We start from the raw sequence: 12,068 nt of genomic DNA, 5'->3' as shown, positions 1-12,068 counted from the left end.
GATATAGTTCTATAAGTGTGTTTACATATGTATATATGTGTATATGTGTGTAAAGTATACCTATGTATATATTTTCTACAGAAGAGGAAATTCTCTGCACTCTAGTTTCAGTATTAGTCACTTGGGAGTCCCTGTGATTCAGAAAGAGGGTGTCAGGCAAAAATAAGGGAGTCAAAATAGGAAGAGGAGTAAGTTTTTAAAATTATTATTTTAATGGTTCTAGATTTTAAAGAGTCTTTGTTAGTAGAATTAGTCACGGATCAGTAATTGGGTCAGGATGAGGGATAGTAGCTGAGCTGGGTGAGCACAGAGGTCTTTTCCAACGATTGTCCTTTCTAATAATTGTGTCTCTCACCTTGTAACCCTGAGGTTCTCTGACCCTCTGGATCTCTTTTCCCTAATTGCTTATCACAAAGCTTTTTAAAATAGTGGCAAACTAATCTGGAAGAAAGAACTTTGGTTCTGGAAACAGAACATCTAGGTTCAAATTTTACCTCTGATGGTTTTTACCTATGGTGGCCTTAGTGAAGTTCCTTGTTCTGAAATCTTTGAAAGATTTCCATCCATTTACTTTCTATGCATTTTTCTTTGTCATTAAAATATGTTTGGTGCCAGTGCCTTCCCTAGAATATGATTTTCATTTTGACCTGTATATATCTTATTTGTACATAGGTGTTTGCATGTTATCTCCCTTCATTAGATAGTGAACTTTTTGAAAGCAGTGACTGGTTTTGCTTTTCTTCATATATTTCCAGTGCTTAGCATAATGCCTGGCAATAGTAGTCCTTAATAAATATTTCTTGACTTGATGTGACTGGAGTGGAGGGCCTCTTCTTCTTTCCTTCCTTCCTTCTTTTCTCCTTCTCCTCCTCCTTCCTTCCTTCCTTCCTTGCCTCCTCTCTCTCTCTCTTTCTCTCTCTCTCTTTTTCTCTCTCTCTCCTTTTCTCTCTCTCTCTCCCTCTTTTCTTTTCCCAGCATTTAGAACAAAGGAAGTGCTTAATAAAAGCTTATCGGGGATAGATCTTCCTAGGTCTCAGTTTCCTTGCCTATGTAATGAAAGACAAAGGCTAGACTTGCTAAAATCCCTCTCAGCTCTTGATCTATGATTCTATGATGAAAATTTACAATCAAATCATTTGCATGAAGGTTCAGACTCTTAGACAGAAGCAGTAATCAATCTAGCAAATTACTTAATGTTTAAAAAAAAAACTTTAGATATTATCATTAATTGAGTCTGAACTTGTCTGTGATTCTAGACGTATGCTTAGGTGCTATTTAGATACATATACAGAGTGAAGGCTTTAAACATCTAGTAAACACATCCAGATGGCACAGTGAACATTGGCACTTAAGCAAGAAGATCTGAGTGCAAATCCAGCCCTAAACATTTACTGATTGTGTGACCCTGAACAAGTCATCTAACTTTCCGCAGTCCCAATTTTTTCATTGGTAAAATAAGAGCAGTAATAACACCCCTACCTCTTCATGTTGTTGTGAAGCCAAAATGGAATGATATTAGTAAAATGCTTTGTAGATCTTAAAACATTATCAAAATAATAGCTATGATCATTGTTGCCATTCTGTCTTTGAATGGAAGTGTGGTGAAATGAAGAGTAGGAGTTAGTTAGCCAGAAACTTGAGTTCAAATCCAGCCCATCTTTTATTCTTTTAATCTGAATAGATCATCTCTCTGAACTTCAATTTCCTCATCTGTAAAATGAAGGGGTTGAATTCAGCGGTCTCTGAGAATAATCCTGTTCATTTCTAGCTTTCTGCTCTATGATTATCATTTTAAAAACATGGTTTTTGAAGGGCTTGTGCTGAGGCAGATATGCAAGGAAGCTATATGCCTTCCCAATTCTGGTTGCTATTATACTTAAAAGGAAATAAGATAGGCTATTTTGGGGAAGGAGACAATTCCCAAAATTCCTCTGCCAGAATTCCATTTATTATACTGGGAGCTAGCTCAACCTCAAACTCACCATTGTCCCGTGAAATTCTTCTCAGTTCGAGAGCTCATAAGTAGGAGCCATATTGAGGGTATTGGAAAAGTCCTTTGGAATAAGAAAAGAGTTCTTGTTTAAAAACAATCTCCCCATCCCTAGTGAGTTTGGGGAATCACTGATAGTTTTTTCCCTTTGATAGACTGCAAAAGCAAAGCTCAAAGGTAAAATGTATCCCCAACGATTTAGAAAATCTTGACAGAATGTATAGAGAGCCAGAGTTGAAGGCTGTGTCCCATTTGAGGCAACAAGCTTTAATTTACTCACCTAAAATGTGGAGAACACATTGGCTACTTTATAAGGTTGTAATAAGAATCAAATGAATAATATAGGTGAAGCATGTAGGCAGCCTTAAAGTTCCTTATAAATGTGTATGTAACTGTTAACAGCCTTACTCCCAGTCTTCTTAATTAGAAAAAATGATTTTATTTGGTTAAACCATTTTAAAGTGGGGTGTCCATGGAATACTTTGACATCCATGCAGCATGTGTGTAGGGCCTTGGGATGAGAACTTGACAAACATACAAAAAGACCTGCATTTTTACACCTATTATTAACTCTTCAGCTTGGTCCAACCCTCAGAGGCAGATGCTTTATTTGGGCCTAGTAAGCAGCTGCCTCGGGCCTTCTTGCTTTGCCCCCCCTTTCCATCTGTTTTACCTGTATCTGTTTCTGAATAATTCATTTCACCATCTGCATAAATAGAACACCTGGCCTAAGGCTAAGTCTGTCCCTAAATAATTTAGAGAAAATAACCTCTTTGGTTGATACTGAAATAATATAACGACTCCAAAGAACGATGCTCTTGAATCAATGGTTCTTGTGGATCTTACACTGATCCATTTTTATGGGTTTTTTTCTTTAATTTTTATTATTCTAATCTTTATACCTAGAAATAAACTGTAGGTAACCAATAATCAAAGTAAACATAGGATCAATCTCTCTAACAAATCTTCCTGTTAATCTATTTACATTATATGATTGGGATGAGGAAGGAAAATCCATATTGTATCAATATTTTGACAGGAAAATGCCTAACAAATTAATGAAAAAACCCCACAAAATATCTTTATTTCTTACTCTGTATGCATTCCTCAGGATCAGTTCAATTTTCCAAAAGTGTTTTATTGATAATTCAAATTTAGTATAAAACTGATATTTACATAGAATTTGAGGGTTAGGAAAGCATTTTATATAACATCTTACTTGAGCTTTCAAATAGCTCTGAGAATTAGAAATTAGAGGTATTATTCCTGAAGTATTCCCCTCTCCCCCATTATTATTGAAGTATTTTGGTGGTCAGACATCTTCATTTACTTTTTTGCAATCTCCATTTAGTGTAAGGGTTCTTAACCTAGAGTCCATGAATCAAATTTTAAAAATCTATTTTAAATAATTATATTTTACTATAATTGATTTCCTTTATAATCTTAGGTATTTTATTTTATGCATTTAAAAAGATCATTCTGAGAAGAGGTTCATTGACTTAACTGTGATGCCAAAAGGGTCCAAGGACATAATAAAGGTTAAAGAACATTTGATTTAGAGACATGTCTTTCCAAAAATTCAAACTGTCTAGATGTATATGGAATGAGTTTTGGCTTATATATATACATATATACACAAAGTACCAAAACTGGTGGTGCTGTTAACTTTATTAGGGTCTGTGCTATAATAACAACAGACATTTATATAGTACTTTAACATTTGCAAAACACATTATGGACTTTATCTTCTTTGAGCTTTACAACAAGCCTTTGAGGTTTATACTATCAATATTATTGTCTGCATAGTATGGATGGGGAAACTGAGAGTCTGAGTTATTAAGTGACTTGTCCATAATACTACAGCCGAAGTCAGAGGTAAGACTTGAATTGAAATCTTCCTGATTCCAAGCTTAGCCATTCATTAAACCTCTTTTTTAAGCATTTATTTTTCTTTTAAGTTTTAAGTTCCAAATTCTATCCCTCTTTTCCCTCCTCTGACAGTAACTAGTCAGATACAAGTTACATATGTATTATCAGATTAAAAAAACTACAATGTCTTAAATGTCATTGATAAATAAAAATCTTTTTGAATATTTTTTATCTTCATGATATACCAAGACACTTAGTTAAGACATTTGTAAATACAATGCCTTCCTTTGGCATTAGGTGACACTATGATTTGAAAACATCAGGGACCTCAAGAGGAGGGTGGGTGCCTACTTGTCAAGAAGGTGGTGGACAGTAGTCTTTTCCCCATGTGGATCAGACTAAAGAACTTCTGAGTTCTCCTCAGACTCTGAAATTTTGGAATTCTGGAAAGAAGGAGTCATATTTTGAGTACTCCCTTTGTTTACTATAATGTGCATATCCAGTTCAGAATCACTAGGATAATAAGATCAATAGGTTCACACATCTAAAGAAAGGTTGGACATCTCCCTCATTTTATAGATGAAGAGGCCAAAGCCCAAAGAGAAATGGCTTTTAAGGTCATACTAATAGTAAATGGAGAGAGCCAGAATTTGAACTGTGGTCACAGGATGGTAGGCTTAGTGCTGCAAGGGACCAAACTTAGAGATCATAACATTTAGCTTTTTTAATTTACAGGGAAGACATTGAAGCATAAACATCAAGCAAGATGTAAAACAGGGAAATGGATGTTTGCCAACAGTATTTTCCAGTTACTCAGAGAGGAAATCATCATGGAGTCTACACCGCAAAGGTGATGAAAGATGATGGAATTCTAAAGCTGCTGTTTATGGTTTATGCTGTTTATGGATGACAGTGTGTGGATTGATTACAACATCCCTGGAACTGAGAGGTAATCATTCTCAAGAACCTAGCCTAGCCATCTATACCAAAAAACAAAACAAAACAAAACAAAACAAAACAAAAACCAAGTAGATGAAGAAAATCTATTGTTCAAATTCTGAGATACAATTGAATGGACAGTCTATAGCATTTGTCCATCTATATGTTTATCTGGAACTGGAAGTTCAAATGGACAGGAAGTTAGGTCCAGAATTAAAACAAAGAAAAGAGTAGGCTAGAACACTTTTAGGCAATTGTAAATCCTTTTAGTGACCCTAAAACTATGCTAGGTGTTGGGGAGGAGCCTGATAACAGAACTGACAGATCATGGAGAGCCAAAGTACTTTAGATCTTTTTTTACTATTTTTAATTTTAAAAACATTTAATTCTGCAATAATATTTGAAAAGTGCTTTACAAACTTTAAAATGCTGGTTATTATTATTAACATTAATAATTTATTTATTAATAATTTATAATATAATATAATTATTAATATAATATAATTAATAATATAATAATTATTAATAATTTATTAATATCAACATTAATAATAATAAAACTATTCACATTAAGTTTTGTTGTTGCTATGCTGCTGTAGGAAAAAAAAAAAGGATTGTTTGTGCTCTTTAAATATCAGCACCATGGGGTCAAAGCCCAGATTGTCCTGCTTTGGTTACTCTTTTGATGCTTCCTTAAATGTTTTCAGCCATACTCAGGACACGAAGGCTGTTGAATGTACGTAATCAAAAGATGAAAAAAGAAATAGAGGGAGGGGAAGATATTGAGGAGTCTTGCTCCTTTATATTGTGAACACAGGGGTGGCATTTGATGATGTAATTCTGTGAAGGAGGTAGAGAATTAGAATGAGGGCAAGTGAGAGGAGAAAAAGAGGACTACTTTAAGGGTAGATGGAGAAGAAAATCAAAGATGTTGAAGAGAGCAAAAAGAGAAGGAAAGAGAGCATCAACAAGAAAGGCACACCACACAATCGACTCATTTAAGGATGTTATTAACTCAGTTTTTTCTTCACTGTGGAGAAAAGAAAAATGAGGGAAAAGTCAAGGAAAGACTTCAGAGAGAGAACTGTCCAACGGGAGCTTTTAAAAAGGTCTGGTCTCAGAGGAGGACAATGATTCCTGAAAAAAAGATGAAAAGATGAGAAAATATAAAGCTCTGGGGGGTAGGAAAGTGATTAACAAACCAGATGAGGTCTTAGGGAATGAAGCAGGGAAAAAAGAAATACTGTTCTCCAAACTGGTTGTACAATGGGAATTGGGAGATTCACAAAAGAAAGAAAGAAAGAAGGAAGTCATAAAGGAAAGTAATGAAGGAAAAAGGCAGAAAGAAAGGCAGAATGAAAGAAAGAAAGAAAGAAAGAAAGAAAGAAAGAAAGAAAGAAAGAAAAAGAAAGAAAGAAAGAAAGAAAAAGAAAGAAAGAAGAAAGAAAGAAAGAAGGAAGGAAGGAAGGAAGGAAGGAAGGAAGGAAAGAAGGAGTGAAGGAGAGAAGGAAGGAAGGAAGGAGGGAGGGAGGGAGGAAGGGAGGAAGGAAGGAGGGAAGGAGGGAACGGAAGGAGGTAAAAAGGGAGGAAGGAAAGAAGGAAAGAAGGAGATAAGAAAAGAAGGAAAGAAGGGAGGAAGGAAGGGAGGGAGGGAAGAAGGAAGGAAGAAGGGAAAGAGACACAGAGAGAGAGAGACAGGGACAGAGATAGACAGACAGACATACAGAGACAGAGACACACAGAGAGAGACAGTGAGAGGGAAGGAGAAAGAAGAGAGAGAGAGGAGAAGAGCCAGGGGGAGAAGCCTGGTAACAGAATTGATAGATCATGAGAAAACCAAAACATTTTGGATCTTTTCTTCTATTTTAATATTAGAAATTTTCATTTAATTCAGCAACCATTTATTAAATATCTACTATGTTCCAATGTTAAACACAAATTCAATGAGAAACATTCCTACATAGATGAAGTAAGATACAGTCCTTTCTCTCAAGGAGCACAATATGAGAATAAATGTGTGTGTATGCCATCTATCTATCTACCTATCTATCTATCCATCTATCTATCCAAATGATATGTACATATGAGTATATATATATATATGTATATATGTATGACTGCTCCTTGAAGGAAATTATATATATGTGTGTGTGTGTGTGTGTGTGTGTATCTCTGTGTGTATGTGTGTGTAAAACACAGTGGGATACACAAAGGAGTGTAATTTTGTCTGTGAGGGACTGCCAGTGTGTAATAGAGATCACAATCATTGATGAGCCAAATGAAATCCTAGGGACTAGGGATGAATAAGGAAAGCAAGAAAGGTGGTAAAAATCCTAAGGAATTATTTGATGCTCCTATGGGTTAAGTAAGTTACTCAGAAGCAAACCTCTAGTATCAAAGGCGACATTTGAATCGACCCCACCTTCATGTCTTAGTTCTTCTGGCTTTCTTCATGACTTGGCTCAACTTCTGCTTTCTGTAGGTGGTCTTTTTCGGTCCTCTGGTTCCTAGTGCCTTCTCTCAAAGTAGTTTCTATTTGTTCTGTTAATATCCTATATGCTAATTTATGTTGTCACTCTCATTAGAGAGTAAACTGCCTGATGGCAGGGGCAGTGTTCTTTGTATCTACAATGATTTGCATATAGTAATAAATGCTTGTTGACTGATTCATCAATAATATAGCAAGGGAAATCATGTAGGTAGAGTGCCTGGGTGGAGATGAGCTATAATTTTGACTTATTCACTTAAGTCCAGCTCTTTGTGACCCTTCTTTCCTCCACTGCCTCCAAGAGTTGTCCGAGCTCTTGGTTGTTGCTTCCATGACAATATCATCCATCTCATCCTCTGCCATTCTCTTCTCCTTTTACCTTCCCCAACATATGGGTCTTTTCCAATGAGTCCTAACTTCTCATTATGTGATCAAAGTATTTAAGCTTCAGTTTTAGTATTTGACCTTCCAGTGAATAGTTAATTTATTTATTATTTAATATTGAACAATCTAATAGCTTTTTTGGCGACAACCCTTCAAATAATTGAGAATATACATTATGTTCCTTCCTTAAGGAGTGCTCATAATGCTAAGTTTTGTATCCTGAAGAAAATAAACATTTAACCTTGCTCTTTTGATCTTGGGAATGAAGTACAATGGACTTGGACTAACTCGGTTCTAAGACATTTACTATCTCTTTGGTTCTGAGTAACTCAGTTTAGTTCTTTGAACCTCAGCTCTCCCATCTCTAAAATGGGGGGGGGCATAATAGCATTTACCTATTAGGGATCTTGTGAGACTTCAATCAAGTCACAGGATTATAGCTGGAGCACTCAAAGGAAGCTGATAAGCCATTTAATCTAACACCTGCCTTTTATAAATGAGGAAACTGAAGTTTATATGGAGACAATGACTTGCTGAAGATCACATAAGTAGTAACAGAGACACAATTTGAACTCAGCTCCTGAAACTCTAATCCTGGAGGGGGATTTCCAGTGCATTTTACTATCTCTTTAAACATATAAAGACTTTAATCAATCTTACAGTCCCATAGACATGTCAGCTGTTATCATTTGGGAGGTGGTTGGGACTCTGAAATTGGAGTTACTGATGTTGAGTTTGAACCCACCTTTGGCAGTGGGTGGCAATGATGCTGTGACTTAACCACCATGGGCTTCAGTGTCCCAAACTGTAACTTTCAGGGCCTGATCTAATTGGCTGCTCAGGCCTCTCTCTATTCCATGTCTCAGAACCTGACATTTCTTTCACGCTAACTTTTCAATCCATCAATTAATCAATCAGCATCAATTAAATGCTTACTCTCTGCTGAGTCAAGTATGGTACATTGACATAATGACATTTTTAGAGGGAAAAATAATTCTTTCTTCAGAGACTTTGTTCCTGTGCCCCATCCCAGCCGAGCTATTACCCATATGAAGCTTCCCACTTTTTTTTTCAAAGGGCTTTATCAAGCATATTAGGTTTGTCTCTGGATCTGCCTTTGAAAGCCGGGGATCCTGGATTTCAAACGAGACACTTTGTTACAATTCCAGGGCAGCGAGAAAACACAATGGCCAAGACAAAAATCTCCCGTGGTATTTTTGGCTCTCTGCCTCCTTTTTCTTTGACAATGACAGGGGGAAAAAAATCAAGGTGAGACCGGAGTCCCCTTCCTGTATGCTTGTCTCCAGCCAGGAGAGTGAGACTGACAGGATGATAAAACCTGATGCCAGGCTCTCTTGCCCACTCAAAGACCCTCCCGCAGGTATCGGTTGCTGTGACTGGGCTTTGAGGTCAACCAGACACCTCCCGGGGGGCTCCCTAGCCTGCCAGGGAGATCTCCGGGAAAGGCCTCTCTGGTGAGCAGCTGTTATCTGAGCTAGCATCAAAGTCCCCCTCTGTACTGCAGGGGGAAAAAAAAAAGGAAAAAAAAAAGCATCTTCTGAGCTGGGCTTCTTTCTCCCAGATTCAGATGGATGCTCGAAGTCTCCCAGGGGACACCAGTTGCTTTGCCCAGGAACAAGCTGTCACAAATTCTCTGTGGGCAAAGGTCACCTCCTGAGAGAGGTCTTTCTGGCTGCAATTTCTTTCTTTCTTTTTACTGTCCCAGAGGTAATTAGTAAAATAATCATAATAAATTATTGCTCTGTTTTCATGTCCCTAGAGCTTAGCATGGTACCTGGCACATAGTAGGTCCTATATGGTACTTGTACAAAGACTGCCCCCCCTCCAGTTCTTGGAATACTCTCCCCCCTCCCCTTAGCCTAGCAGCATCCTCATGTTTCAGTGAAATCCAGCTCAGGGGCCACCTTCCTTTCCCACTCCCTCTTAGCACTCTCTCTGTCACTCTTAAAGTTTTAGTTACTTTGTATATTCCATGTATTTACTTAACTGTGCAAGTTTTGTGTCTTAATGTAGATTGGAAGCAAACCGCAGCCAGGAAATGTTTCATTTTTTTGTCTTTGTATTCCTGGTACTTAGAGTGAATGTTGCCAAACTGAAACAAACAAACAAACAAACAAAAAACAAGCTTGGTACTAAAGAGAAAATAAAAGAATGTGGTTCTTTCATTGCTTCAACAAGATCCTTTGGATTAAAACATTGCATAAAATGTCAGTTTTGTTCATTTTTTTCCTTAAAAATTTTTGTTTTTATACTTCTACCATGTTTAACAAATATTAGACTACTTGCCATCTAAGGGAGGGGGTTGGGGAAGGGAGGGAAAATTGGAACACAAGGTTTTGCAAGGGCTAATGTTAAAGAATATATATTTTGAAAATATATTTTGAAATATATATTTTGAAAAATAAAAAGCTTTAATAATAAAAAAAATTTATATGTTTTAAGGGATGGCTGCTGGAGGAAATTTAGGAGATATAAAAGATATCAATAAAGTTTTATTTTTAAAAGGAGGAAAGGTTATATGTTGAGTTTTATACATACACACATACACACATACACACACATATTTTTAAAAGCTGGGGATTCTACCACAAAGATGTGACTTGTTTCATCTGGGCAGTGTTTACAAATTCTGTGGGAAATAGGCTACTTGTAGTTTTATAGGTGAGAAAACTGACTTATACAGTACATTACTTTCCCAGTATCTATTGAAGTTAGTGAATCAGTGAATGAAATTTTGTATTTTGCCTTACATTTTGTTCTAATACCTTACATTAAAATCTTTAACAGAGCCTTATCTTCAGAACAGCTCTGGCTATAACTTTCCATCAACCAATCAGCACAATGCATCAATGGCATGGCAATTCAGTTGGCAGAGATCCAGAAATAGGCAAAGTTCTAGGCAGAGAGGGTCAGCTGGGAAGCCTGTAGACAGCCCAACCTGTGTTAACTATTCAGAAATAGAGAACTGACTGACCAAATTGGAGGTAAAATGTCCCAGAGATATATTATATTACCAGACCACTAGTAACGTAATAGTTGCCCTCCAAGGGGAGAAGGGTCCGGGAAGTACATTTCCTTCTCATGCATGGACTTGTGAATGATCCTATTCATTTCAGTAGGAATCTTTTAAGTAACATTGTGGATGTGTGTGTGCACACACAAGCGTGAGTATGTGCATAAGGATGTTTTTGCTTGTGCATGCATGTCTCTATAGGCTACATTTCAGATTGCCCAGTTTAAATGAATGTTTTTGGTCTTACTACCAGTGGGAAGGTGGGCGGGTCAGATATTTTCGTCACGGCTCCCACTATTATACAGCCATCTGTGATATTGAATGGATTATTTTGTTTTTCAAGTTTCTTTGAATAGCAATTTCAGTCTTGTATCTTCTTTCCTACCCCACCGAGGGCACTGCCAACAGATGCAAGCTACATATTGGCTTGAGTTCCTTGCATTTTCCTGAAATTTTTTAAAATGCTTTTTTTCCCCTCTCAGTACTTTTCTTCTCCAAAACTATTTCAATTCTAAAGGATCTCAGCTTCTGAACACAACTTCCTATAATTAACACCCTTGCTAATTCCTCCCTTTAAAATATTTTTTAAAAATCATCTTCTCATGTCCATCATCAAGTGAGAGGGGCACTTTATTCTTTCATTCTTGTCTTTGTATTGGCCACGTGTTCCATTGTTGCTCAGAAGGCTTTCCTGGTCTTTTGGAAATCAGATCAGAGCATTGTGAAATAAAGCAAGAAGGAATTTCAGAGTTCATCTAGTTCAACCCTCCCTTTCCAACACTCTTTTCACTATACCACGCTGTCTCTTAAAAGTGGGTATCTATGAAAGTGGTGGTAGTCCTAGCCATAAGCACACCTAACACTTTTCACTGTATCATGCTACCTCTCAATAGTGGGCATCTTTGAAAGTGGAGGTAGTCCTAGTTCTAAGCATAGGTTTACCTCATGAAATCTATTCCAGTCCATTACAATCCAATCCAGTCCAGTCCAGTCCATTGCCATCCAACTGAATTCAATTTTCTTCCAAAGATTTCAATTCAATGAGTTTAAATTCAATTATTCACCAAAATATCTATCAGGTCCCAGGCATTGTGCTGGATGCTGGAGTACAAAAGCAAATAAGAAAGGTCCTTGCTCTCTAGGAGCTTGTATTTTACTAAAGAGAAAATAGATTTATTCTGTTTGACTCCAGAAGCCAAAACCAAGAGCAAAGTCTAAAATGTCCCAAAGAACCTAATTTAACATGGTTGCAGGGGATACCACTGAGTATTTTACAATCAGTTGTCCAAAAGTAAAAAAAAAAAATTCATGAGAAATTTTTGAGTTTAATCTCCAATTAGTAATATTTTATTCATTACTTTCAC

Source organism: Antechinus flavipes, chromosome 3 (genome assembly GCF_016432865.1).
Source record: "Antechinus flavipes isolate AdamAnt ecotype Samford, QLD, Australia chromosome 3, AdamAnt_v2, whole genome shotgun sequence".
In the NCBI taxonomy this organism is placed as follows: Eukaryota; Metazoa; Chordata; class Mammalia; order Dasyuromorphia; family Dasyuridae; genus Antechinus; species Antechinus flavipes.
Note: the sequence above shows the minus strand (reverse complement) of the source record.